The sequence below is a fragment of the Marmota marmota genome, unplaced genomic scaffold (genome assembly GCF_001458135.2).
Source record: "Marmota marmota marmota unplaced genomic scaffold, marMar, whole genome shotgun sequence".
Taxonomy (NCBI): Eukaryota; Metazoa; Chordata; class Mammalia; order Rodentia; family Sciuridae; genus Marmota; species Marmota marmota.
The window spans coordinates 19723327-19736075 of record NW_025999842.1 but is presented as its reverse complement, the minus strand read 5'-3'; the positions used below and the strand labels follow the sequence as shown (position 1 = coordinate 19736075).

At 36.6% G+C, this 12749-nt stretch overlaps 1 protein-coding gene and 1 long non-coding RNA gene across 5 annotated transcripts in view; one reads left to right on the top strand and one right to left on the bottom strand.

The window, feature by feature from the left end:
* Positions 1 to 1855: 1855 nt before the first annotated feature.
* On the bottom strand, positions 1856 to 6030 carry LOC125619714. The gene is made up of 2 exons (XR_007351242.1): positions 5099 to 6030; positions 1856 to 2733 (listed from the first exon to the last, which is right to left on the bottom strand). It is a non-coding gene; the product is annotated as an uncharacterized LOC125619714 (long non-coding RNA).
* Pnisr (PNN interacting serine and arginine rich protein) overlaps positions 5623 to 12749 on the top strand; it is a 24979-nt gene continuing 17852 nt past the window's right edge. For 3 of the 4 annotated variants that reach the window (XR_007351110.1, XM_015499565.2, XM_048812762.1), the window contains exon 1: positions 5623 to 5731. The gene's annotated coding sequence lies outside the window, so the exon portion shown is untranslated. Of the gene's footprint in view, positions 5732 to 6206; positions 6244 to 12749 lie in introns of all 4 variants that reach the window. The other variant, XM_015499559.2, reaches the window with a different exon arrangement.

The window sequence follows — 12749 nt, the reverse complement described above, 5'->3', positions numbered from 1 at the left end:
TAGTAAGTGATTTCAGAACCTCAACTGCTTATTTTTTTTGTCATTGTAAAGTCCTTGGAAGATTTGGGAATTTTTCTGGCAACTTTCACTATGCAGCAACTCAAAGAGATACAAGCTGATAGAGGATTTGCCAATCCTCCGAAACATGCATTATCTGGAACTTGTTACAGTATCTGAAATATACAGTCTAGTGACCGTGTAGCAGGTCTTGTAAACTCAGGTCCCAAAATGACTTCATCACTTAACCTATAGTGCAATGGCCAAAACTAATTCATGAAGTCCTCTCTTACTTTAAGAGAGCTTAGAAGTGCAGTCTTCTGTGTACTGAAAGTACAAGGAGAACCAGGTATTAGTGAACAATAATATGGGAACAGTAGCTTGAATCATAAAATATTTTAGATAAGAATATGCAGTCTTTCTGCAGTCTAACTTAAATGACCCATACCTGCATAAATCTCAGCATGGTCTATCATTAAATAATTAAAATTGTTTTTGTTATTTGTGGTGCTGGGGTTCGAATGCAATGCCATGTGCATGTTAGGCAATCTATTCCCCCAGTCCAATTATTATTTCATGTCCACCTCATACTTCATTATGCCAGAAAGTCTCACTACTTTCCAAAAGATTCATAAGTAGTTACTGAATAATTAAAAGAGTTGCAATTCATAATAATTTATAGTATGTTAAATATGCTTATAATGTGGAAGAATACATATAACAAAATTTACCATTTTAGCCATTTTTAGGTGTATAATTCAGTAGCATTAAGTACATTCACATTGTTGTGCAAACCACACCATCATTTCCAGAATCCTTTCACCATTCTGAATAGAAACTCTATACCCATTAAACTATAACAACTCCCCACTCCCATTTTCCTCCAACTCCTGACAACCTCTTTTCTACTCTCTGTATTTACCTGTTGTACCTAGTGTAGATACCTCATAAAAGTGGAATGATACAATATTTATCTTTTTGTGTCTGGTTTAATTCACCAACATGTTTTTAAGGTTCATCCATATTTAAGCATGTACTGGATTTTTTTTTTTTTTTTTTTGTGCTGGGGATTTTTTGGTACTCAACCACTGACCCACAACCTCAGCCCTGTTTTCTACTTTTTATTTAGAGGCAGGATCTGAGTTGCTTAGCACCTTGCTTTTGCTGAGGCTGGCTTTGAATTCACAATCCTCTTGCCTTGGCCTCCGGAGCCAGTAGGATTACAGTTGTGCTCACACCCAGCTGTACTGGAATTTTGTTCTCTTTTTAGGCTAAATAATATTCTGCATATGTATATCACAACTGTAAATTTTTGAGGTTTAAGATGTGGCATGGAACCTAGTAGCATTATAAAGGTTCAAATATTGAAAAGCAGGAATAGTTCCTATTTCTGTATTTTTTCCACATCTCATATCAACATTTTATTCCATTTTACTTTAAGGACAATTTCTCTCCATGAGCCAAGGTACTAAAGTATATCTTTCTCTAAAATTTCCTACCTCCAACACTGCAAACTGGAAGTTAATTTAAAAATTAATTTTCAAAGTCCCTTGATCGTTAGCAGATACCAGATACCCCTGGCAAGATGGTGGCTGCTAATAGCACTTGATAATCAGGGTGCAGGATGACTAAAGCACAGGAGTTCATATGTGATAGCTGTTTACACAGACACTTTATCACAACGGCATACATATTGAGAAAATTTGGGGTTGAAATACACAGTATTCCAACACTTATGTGTTGTCACCATCATGTCCTGTTACAGGGAAATTCTGGAAGAATGGTTAGGGAAAGGGAAATGGAATAAAACTCATTTTTGGTCTGTAAATGGGACTGCTTAGTGTATTATTAAACTGGCACCAAGGAACAAAAAGTGAAGCATTTAATCATCCCCTCCGTTTGGCAATGGATATCCAAAATGATTGGCTTACATTAAGGTCATTGCTCAAAATATAAATCCAATCATTTGACAAATGTAAATATTTCTGTGTGTTCTTCGCATGTGGAGTACAGAAGTGGGAAAAAAAAAATCCTGACCCCCCAAATTACCTCAACTTTACAAGGGAAATAAGCAAACAATTACAGGCTGATTATAGGCAGTAGAAACATGACAGTCAGGTTTCACTGATAGAATATTTCTCCAATTAAATGTTTCTCATGAAAATAAACTTGGAAAATACAGAAAACCAGAGATAATTACTAATAATGTGGTATATATTCTTCTAGTTTTTGCTCCATAAAGTGACTTTTAGAAGCATATTAGATTGTTTAGTAGTCTTAGTTGTGCTAGCTTGTAATCAAGGAAAGGGTCAAAGAAAATGAGTTTCCTTTTTCCTCTAGTAATATCCTCATGAACTCACATTCTGGTTAGTGAACCTCCATAATTAGTGAACTGTTCTCCCAAAATAAATTTATATTTTGATTTGAGGACCAGGAGTTTTTTTTTTTTTTTCCCTGCTGACTCAAATATTTTATGGCCAGAAAGTTAAGGGAAATATAAACAGACAAAGCCAAAGTAAGAAGCAGTTCCAAAGTTGGAAAGCAACCTATGAAGATGGGATCAGTTGAAACAAGTAAGTGTGCATGTATTCTGAATAATTCCACTTCTTCCTCTTTTAACACCAGAATCCAAGCATCTTGCCTTCTCCTGACATTGCTTCCAGCCTCTTGCACTCAAAGAGTTCATCATGAGGGTTGGCCAATTTGGAGAACCTTGAAGTCTACCAGAGTTCAAACCTAGAAAAGCAGCAAGCCAGGCAAAACATTCAGGCATCATGCTACAGCATACATTTCCTCCCCCATATTTTTGTTAGTGCATTATAGTTGTACATAATGGTGGGGTTTGTTTTTATATATTTGTATGTGCATACAATATAATTTGGCCAATACCATTCCCCATATTTCCCCTTTTCCTTCCTTCCTACCTCTCCCTAGTCCCTCTCCTCTACTCTGTTGATCTCCATTTGATATTCACGAGGTTTCCCCCCACCCCTTGTTGTCACACACAAACCTTTCTTTTCCTTTTTTCTCTTTAGCTTCCATGTATGAGAGAAAGCATACCATGCTTGACTTTGAGTTTGACTTGTTTTGCCACAATGTTCTCAAGTATCCATTTCCCTGCAAGTGACAGAATTTCATTCTTCTTTATGGCTGAATAAAACTCCAGTGTGTGTGTGTGTGTGTGTGTGTGTGTATCACATTTTCTTTATCCATTCATCCATTATCACACACTTTAAGATGGTTCCATAGTTCAGCCATTGTAAACTGTACTGCTATAAACTTGGTTATGCCAAATATGATGACTTTTTCTCCCATAATTCTAATGGTGCATTGTAATTGTACATTATGGTGGAATTTGTTGTTACATATTCATATATTCACACAATATAACAATATAATTTGGCCAATATTCTCCACTATTTCCCCTTTCTCTCCCTCCTGGTTCCTTTTTCTCTACCCATCTCCTTTTTATTTTTATGAGATTCTCCCTTCTTTTCCTTTTTTTTTTTTCTCTAGCTTCCACATATGAGAGAAAACAACTCTTGACTTTCTGAGTTTGGCCTCTTTTGTTTCAGATAATGTTCTCAAGTTCCATCCATTTTCCTCAAAATTATATAGTTTCATTTTTATGGTTGAATAAAACTCCATTGTGTATGTGTACCACATTTTCTTTATCCACTCAACCATTGGACACCTAGGCTGGTTCCATAGTTTCACTGTTGTAAATTGTGCTGCTATAAATATGGGTATGTCTGTATCACCAAAATACGATGACTTTAATTCTTTAGGATAAATACCACCTAGTGGTATAGCTGGGTCATATGGTGGTTCCACTCCTAATCTTTTGAGGAACCACCATACTGATTTGCACAAAGATTGTACAAATTTACACTCCCAACAATAGCGTGGGACTTCTTTTCTCCACATTCTTTCCAGCATTTATTATTGTTCATACTCTTTATGGCTGCCATTCTAACTGGAGTGAGATGAAATCCCAGTGTAACTTTGATTTGCTAATCATCTTAAAACTTTTCTTTTTCATGTATTTGTTGACCATTTGCATTTTTCTTGAGACTTATCTGTTGAGTTCATTTGTCCATCTCTTAATTTATTTTTTTTTGGTGTTAACTTTGTTCTTTACATATTCCACATATTAATCCTTTGTTAGAAGAATGCCTAGCAAAGATTTTCTGATTCTGTAGATTCTCTCTTCACATTCTTGTTTCCTTTGTTGTGCAGAAACTTTTTTAATTCGATGTCATCCCATTTATTCTTGGCATTATTTCCTGAGCTTTAGGGGTCCTACTGAGAAAGTCATTGCCTGTGCCTATATGTTGGCCATACATTTTTTTTCTAAGAGTTGCATTGTTTCTGGTTTAATTCCTAAAGAGGACCAGCAGATCTTCAGCCAGTGAGGACTTCATTCTGATGATAATCCAGGTGTTTCTGGATTCAGAGTGCTTTAGCAAGGAACACTGATAAAGGGTACCCATATTCTCTCCCTTAAAGATGACAAGCAGATGTTAGTAATAATTCCTTGAAGGTGAGATCAATCGTGGGCCATATACTTATGTTTGTTATTCATTTAGTAGTACTCTTGACTCTACAGTAATCTGCAGAATTCTCCCGCCCACCAACTCCCAAGGAAATGATTTAGATTCTTAGTGCAGACTTTCTTCAGTTATGCAAAAATTTGTCACCTCAGGAAAGGCATTTACCCACGATTAGCCAAGAAATAAATACTACATTTTGGGGACACTTTTTTCTAATTTGAAATTCCTAGTATGTAAATTGGTACTTTTGATAGACAAATGTTGTTCATATTAAAATTGTGGAGTCAAAGTTTTCTAAGGAACTGCACTGCATATGCCCTTCGGGAGGAAAAGGGAATAGAAGACTTCCGAACACTATTTCCTAAAGGTCACGGATAAAGAAATTTAAGAACTAGCTGAGCCAAGTAGAGCTGAGCAAACATCTCCAGAAGGGGCGCCATGCTTTGGGTTAACAAAGGGGACGGCAGATTGCTGTGGGTCAGATAAAGTCTCCACTTTGGCTATCGACCCAAACAGGCCACCCGCACAAATATCCTGTTCCCCCGAACCTTCGGCAGCGTTCAATGAGACTCCAGTCTCGGGTATTCCAAGAAGGTTGGGGCCAAATCCTGTCGTGCCTAAAAAGCTGTTCCGGGATCACTCGGCAACTAACCAGAGACGACTGAGTTTGACCCTCAAGTCCTTCCGTAGTCTGAAAGTGGAGACGTGAACTCAGCCTTTTTCCCAGAGCGGGAATGTTCCAGGGGCGGGAGTGGGATACACACGTCCTCTTGAAGGAGGAGCTTATTACTAAAGTAAGAGATTTGAGGGCGTCCTCTGTGTAGGACAGTTAGGCTCTTGGCTTTCTGCCCACTATAAAGATGAAAATGCGTAGGGCACCGGAGCGAGCTTACGTTAAGAGGTGATGTATAGGAATGTTCAAACGCTTGTAGAAGTCGATGTGGTTTTGCCCATAACAAAAATGGCATCGGACCTTGTCAATCCGCCACAGTGACGTGCCGACAAGCAAGGACGAGTGCTAGTATGGCTTCAGATGACAAGCGGATGTTATTAATATTCACTTCCGGGTGAGTCCTATCGTGCGCCATCTTGTCTTGTTCGTGAAGAAGTAGAAGCATCGAAAAGGGTTGGAGAGGTATTGCAAGAACCGTGGCGACAGCGGTGTTCCGGAACAAGAGTGGGTAAGTGATGAAGAACAATTGCACGTGGGGACTTGCTGGATTATTACAAATCTCTTGGTTGCTGTGGCCTAGGTACCATGAGTTAAATAGGCTGCGTACGCTGCTTGGCGTGACTGCTGGAACCTCATTCCCTTAAAGCAGCAGTGTCTGCCTGACTTGGTGAATCAGAGCGGTGCTGTCTGTAAAAGGGAAATGTTATTAAAGAGAGCGCTCACTACCTTTTCTTCTAATTTAAGAGTTTCTTCTTGGATGAGACCGGACTAATTGTTGGGCTCCTGACCGGCCGTTAAGTACTGCGCGTGCGCAGTGGGAACTCTTCTGGGGAGGGGGTGTTGCGGCGGCGGAGGAGGCGGGGGCCGAGGCTGGAGCTTACACTCTGCGCGGCTCCAACTACGCAGGCGCGGCTGAAGGCCACTGCGTCCTGTTAACTACAATTAGGTGCCTTACTTTTTGTTTTTCTTGTGTTCTTATCTAGTGGTGGACGTTATGTGTTAAGCTTCACAAGGAAACAGGTAGTATATTTCGGTTGTTTTCGTCTTGTCGTGGATAGTATCGTCACTTAAATTGGGCTTTGGACAAATTTTGATTCTGGGTGATTAAATTGTTAAATTAACATTCTAATTTAAAATCCCTTATTAATCTGTTTCCCTCCCTGAACCACGTAAAGCAAAGTAAACCTGAAATTTCTCATTTGAATACAGTGAAAACAACAAAACATGAACAAAAAGATTTTACTCTGGGATTTTTGTGAAGTGTAAAAGGGCTATCGGGAGAATAATAGTAAATCAGTTCTTTTAAGATGTCCTTGAGAGACTCTGTTTTTAAAAAGTTATTAACAGATTTTATATTTTAGAATAATTTTTGATTTACAGAATAATGGAGCAGATAGTACATAATCGTCCCGCCTTTCCCGTTTCTTCCCTTATAAGTGTGGTACTTTTTGTTACAATTTATGAAACGATATTGATAAACTGTTATTAACGGAGTCCGTGGTTTATTACTGTTTCCTTAGTTTTTTAAATTGTAGTTCTTTTTTCTCACCAGAATCCTGTTTGGGGCACCACATTACATTTAGGTGTCATGTGCCTTTAGTCTCCACTGGCCTGTGAGAGTTTCTCAGGCTTTGTTTTTTTTTTAATGACTAAAAGGGGTTGAATTGTGTCCCCCCAAATTCATATGTTGAAGTCCTAACTTCTTTACTTCAGAATTTGACCATATTGGAAATAGGGTCTTTTTTTTTTTTGTATGTGGACACAATACCTTTATTTTATTTTAATTTTTTTATGTGTTGCTGAGGTTTGAACCCAGTGCCTCACGTGCCATACCACTGACCCTAGCTAGCCCCAGCCCTGGAGATAGGGTCTTTAAAGAGGTAAAATAATATCATTCTCATGGGCCCTAATCCAATCCAATATGACTGGTTTCCTTAGAAGAAGAGATTTAGATGCAGAGGGATCTACAATCTGAAGAGAAAAGCTTCAGAATGAAATCAGTCCTGCTGAAGCTTTGATCTTGGACTTTCAGTCTCCATGATTATGAGGAAATATATTTCTGTTGCTTAAAGTAGTATTCTGTGGTAGTTGATTATGGCAGCCCTGGCATACTTCTGTAGAATAACCTTTACATTTTTGAGTGTTGGTCAGGTATACTGGAATTTGCCAGATGTTTTCCTCATGATTGAAATACTGTTAGTAGTTTTGGGAGGATGATCGCTGAGGTAAAGCCCTTTTCATCACATGCTATAAAGAGTACATACTCTTAGTGTGACTTAACATATTGATAGTGAGTTTGATCATCTTCCTGAGATAGTGTTTGTCAGGCTTTACCATTGTTAAGTTACCTCCTTCTCTCCTTTCCATGCTCTACTTTTTGGCAGGAAGTTGCTTTGCATAACCTTTAGTAATGGAGAGTTATTCTCCCCCTCCATTAGGGTGGAGTATTTTCACAATTTATTTGGAAATCTCTATGGGGGATTTGTCCCTTTCCTCCTGTTTGTTAATTTATTTAAGTATTTATTTATTTGGTAGTGAGGCTTTAACCCAAGGGTGCCTGACTTCTGAGCCATGTCCTCAACCAATTTCAATTTTTTATTTTGAAACAGGGTCTTGCTGAGTTGCTTAGGGCCTTGCTACATTACTGAGGCTAGTCTTGAATTTGGGATCCTCCTGCCTCAGACTTCCAAGTTGCTGGAATTACAAGTGTGTCTCACTGTGTCCAGCTTAATTAAACGTTTATGTCAGTGTAGACCCATGGATGTTTATTTTATAATCTGTTATAATCCAGTATAGCTTCATTTTGATTTTTAAATTGTTTCAGCTTTGACCATTGGCAGCTCTTTTAATTTGTGTACTGTTCCTCTTTTATTTTTTTTTTGTAGCTCTTTCATATTTCTTGGCACCATAAGATGGTCCAGTCACATATTTCCTGCCCCAGTCCTAGAATCAGCTCCTTCTCTAAGAACTCATCGTTCTTTTATTGCCAAATGACATAGAACTAAGGTGTAGGTGCATAAACATGCTCATTGCGAATTGTCACTTTAGGCCTTTATTTTTCAGTTATTACTAGTTTGGGGGGCATTAGAACCAAACTATCCAATTCTGCATTGTTTTTTTAGTACTGTTCCTCTTTTGAACTACAAGCTGCAAAATATTTCACTGTATACTAAAATGCATGTGAAATCAAATCAATTTTTTTTTAACCACATTTCAAGAATAATCTTTACCAGTGCCATTTCCACCTAACTTGAATTAAACAAATGAATTCTTTTTGACTTTGAGGTCACTTGTGTGTAAGACTGAACTGGCAGGTGGAAAGAGGATCTTTGTATTTTGTGACTTTTCAGCTTTATGTTTGATGTGAGAATAATTTTACCATATGCATCAAAAGGACAGGTGTGTTTATCTGTCTTTTGCAGGGAGGTGTTTACTGGGGATTGAACCCAGGGCACTTAACTGAGCCCTACCTTTTTTATTTAGAGACAGGGTCTCACTTGAGTTGCTTAGGGCCTTGCTAATTTGCTGAGGCTGACTTTTTTTTTTTTTTAAGTTGTAGATGGGCATAATACTTTATTTTATTTACTTATGCAGTGCTGAGGATCGAACCAAGGGCCTCACACATGCTAGGCAAGCACTCTACCACTGAGCGATAACCCTAGCCCCGCTGAGGCTGACTTTGAATTCATGTTTCTCTTGCCTCAACCTCCCAAGTTGGTTCTATATCTTTGTGATTTTGTATTTGATTCATGATGGCTTTAAAACACCAAATTTTAATTCCCATTCATCTCTGTCTCACAGTCTGTGGGTGACCTTTGCAAATATTAACAACTGTTGTCATTTTAGGAAACTCAAGAGACAGGATGATTGTAATACAAAATCATTTTAGAAAGGAATAAGCTAAATGATCATTTCTTGACTGTATTGGTTTCATAGAGTTATCATAACAAATTACCACAAAGTGGATGGCTTAAAACAGCAGAAATTTATTTCACAGTTCCAAAGACAGTCTGAAATCAAGATTTGGCAGGGCTGTGTTCCCCTGGGCTGTAGCGTCCTTCTTTGCCTCTTCCAGCTTTTGGTGCTTTCTATCAGTCCTGACCTTGACTTGTAGACTCCTCACTTTAACTTTTGCCACTATTGTCACATGACATTCTCTGTCTGGGTGTTTGAGTCTTTTGTCTTGTAGGGAACCCAGTCATTTGTTTAGATGTCACCCTACTTAAGTACAACCTAATCTTAAGTTGAGTACACCTGCAAAGACTATTTCCAAATAAGGACACATTCACAAGTATGAGGGAGTAGGACTTCAACTTACTTTTGAAGAGACTCAATTCAGTCTACAACACTGGTGATAATCATAAGTTTTTTATTTGTAGCAGTGTGATAGTTTTGATGATGCGGTATAAACCTTGATTTTTAAAAAATCTTTCTGGTCTTCCCAAATCCCAATTGTTTTCCAAGGACATTACAGTTAACTTGACCATGCGAAGAAATATACTCTCAAAAAAAGGTTTGCAATCTGACTCATCAGTCATCAAATTTCTTCAAGTTTAAAAAAAAGTTGAGTCTATTGATCTTTAAAATTAAGTCTAAAGGAAGTATAGATAGATTGGGGTCGAATTTTGATATTATAAAAGGACAGCAGCAGTATTAGAATGTCATTTTCATGACCAAATATTAATATATTAATATATTTTAGTGAATGAGTATTTAACCACTTAGTATGGACAGAGCAGTGTAGAGAATTCAGATATTGTAAGATATTTCTTCTCCCCTCAAGAAGATTCTTCTTTAAGCCAAGACAAAAATATGAAAACTCATTACATTTTCCCTGTAAGAAGTACTGTGTATATCATCTTTAAATTATTAAGGAACATTTCAAACAATGCAGAAATATAGAGAAGTCCCGTGTTTAACAGTTACTAACATTTTCCAAATCATTATTAAACCACACTGTAAATGTCATTTTCAATGGTATACTTTTGTGCTAGTCATTAAACCAAAGTGATCCTGAAGGTGTAGCTAAGTTAGAGCACTTGCCTAGCATTTTGGAGGCCTTTGGGTTTGATCTGCAGCAGTGCAGAACAAACCAAGGAACAAAAGAACCACAGTGAATTTAAAAACACAGTCTGCCCTATCAGTGGGTTCCATATCTTGTGGGTTCAACCAATTGCAGATTGAAAGTACTTGGGGGAAAAAAAATAACATCTGTGCTGAACATAGACCCTTTTTTTTCTTGTTATTATTTAAACAATATAGTATAACAACCTTTTACATAGTATTTACCTTGTATTAAGTACTATAAGTAATATCAAGATGATTTAAAGTATATAGAAGGGTGTGCATTGGTTATATGCAAATTTACACGTTTTTGGATAAGGGACTTGAGAGTCCACAGATTTTGGTGTCCATGGGCATCCTGAAACCAATCCCTCACAGATACTGAGGGACAAAGCATGTCTATCTGTTGATTACCCAGTGAAAGGCTTTTCTACTACTTATGTTTTTCACGTTTTGTATTTGTTAAGTTTGTTAATAGTGACAATATTATGGTGAAAATGAAGAAAGAAAGAATAGGACATCTAAATTCTTAGGTACTTGTTCTTTAGTTAAAAAATAATGAAACCTTTTATCAAGTGTTGAGTTATATTGAAACATATATAAGAGATAATATTAAATATCTAAATATATCTGATCTTTGCCTAAAATCTCTTCTTTTTCTACAATGTTTAATGTAACTCTAAATTTAGTTTTCATGACCAGAGGCGCCTCTTTTGGACTAAATTATAGAAATTTACTCTATAAGAAATGAAATAAAGGTCTGGAGATTTGCCCAGTGTCTCTTAGTTAGGTGTTTTTTGTCTTAATTTTTATTTTCCATATCAGTCATTACTGATTATGCTCATCAGCTTCCATTGATTTATATCTTTTAAAATCTATATATTTTGAAAAGTGCACTCATGATAAAGTCATTCAAAGAGTACAGAATATCATAATAAAAAATCAAATTTCCCTGATCTCTATTTATGTGTCTGTGTAAGTTTTTCTCGCCACTAACATGGTTTGTAACATATCTGTCATAAAAATCTACCTTATTCATTTAAATGACTGAATAGAGGTACATTTTTTGGTTCATTTTTATATCTATACCCTCATCCAGGAGTCTTTCTTGGTAATCAGATCAAGTTTCTTAATTCCAAATTTAATTGAAGCACCTTAGTAGCTCCTAGCTTTTTTTTTTTTTTTTTAATATTTAGTTTTTTGTTGTAGTTGGACACAATACTTTCATTCTATTCATTCATTTTTATGTGGTGCTGAGGATCAAACCCAGGGCCCCGCACATACTAGGTGAGCGCTCTACCACTGAGCCACAACCCCAGCCCAGCTCCTAACTTCTAACTTCTTCCATGAATTTTATTGTCACTTTCTTTTCTGGGTTTTTTTTTTTTTTTTTTTTTTTTGTTGTTGTTGTTGTTGTTGTTTTAATTCTGCTCTGCCTTTCACAGTTTCACATCTTTTTCTCCATTTTTCTTGGCTTAAATTTATCAGACACTATACTTGAATAGTAGATTCCATAAGAACTTTCAGGAAGAAAAGCTTTGGGATACATAACAATTGTTATATTATAAGTGATTGGTTTAAAAATATAGAATAATGGCTATAAGTAATACAAATCAGACAGTCAAAATTATGTAAGTAAAACTTCTTGGTATATAGGTATATATCTGAAGTTATTGTTCTTTTTTAGAACTTATTTTTAGGAGGGGGATCTCAGTAAGTTGTTCAGATTGATCTTGAACTTAAAATCCTCCCCTGTCAGTCTCCAAGTTGCTAGGATAATAGGCATATGCAGCTATGCCTGGCACTTTTTTTTTTTTTTAAATCAACCTATGATTTGGTGAGAAGTAGGGACAATAAGACAAACGAGTTCTTCCAAAGATAAAATGAAAATCTGTGTAAGTCTTAGATTATTTCTGGAGAATAAAATGCACTTGAATAGAAGAAAAAGGGCTTTATCAACTTTTTTTAAAAACCTGCTACCAGAAGTATACTGAGAAAGTGCTGGTAATGATATTGACCACCACTAATTGGAACTTTCTGTGCTGTTTACATGTATTTTTCACTATAATCCTATGAGGTAGTCATTGTGTCTTCCATTGTTATAGGTGGGGAATTCAAGGATTAAAGACTATTTTGCCATGTTCAAATAGCTAATAAATAAGTAGAAGTAGGCATCATGAACCACAGCTTATGCTCTAAAGTCTAGGTGACAAGTGATGATCAGAAAAGTTAAAAGGAGAACTGAAAAAGTTCATGACATCTATTAAACTTGAGTAAGAAAGAGAAACTAGTGATTTCTGGAAAAGAAAATTTGTGTTTTGGAAATGGTGTAGGTAGTTATATATACTATTTAATCATTAATGTGGTTTTACTGTTTGCGTCTCCAGTAGGCACCTTATAGAACTCTGTCTACATCGTGTAAAATTTAGGATTGAAAAATCCATGCATTGAATTCTTTTTTT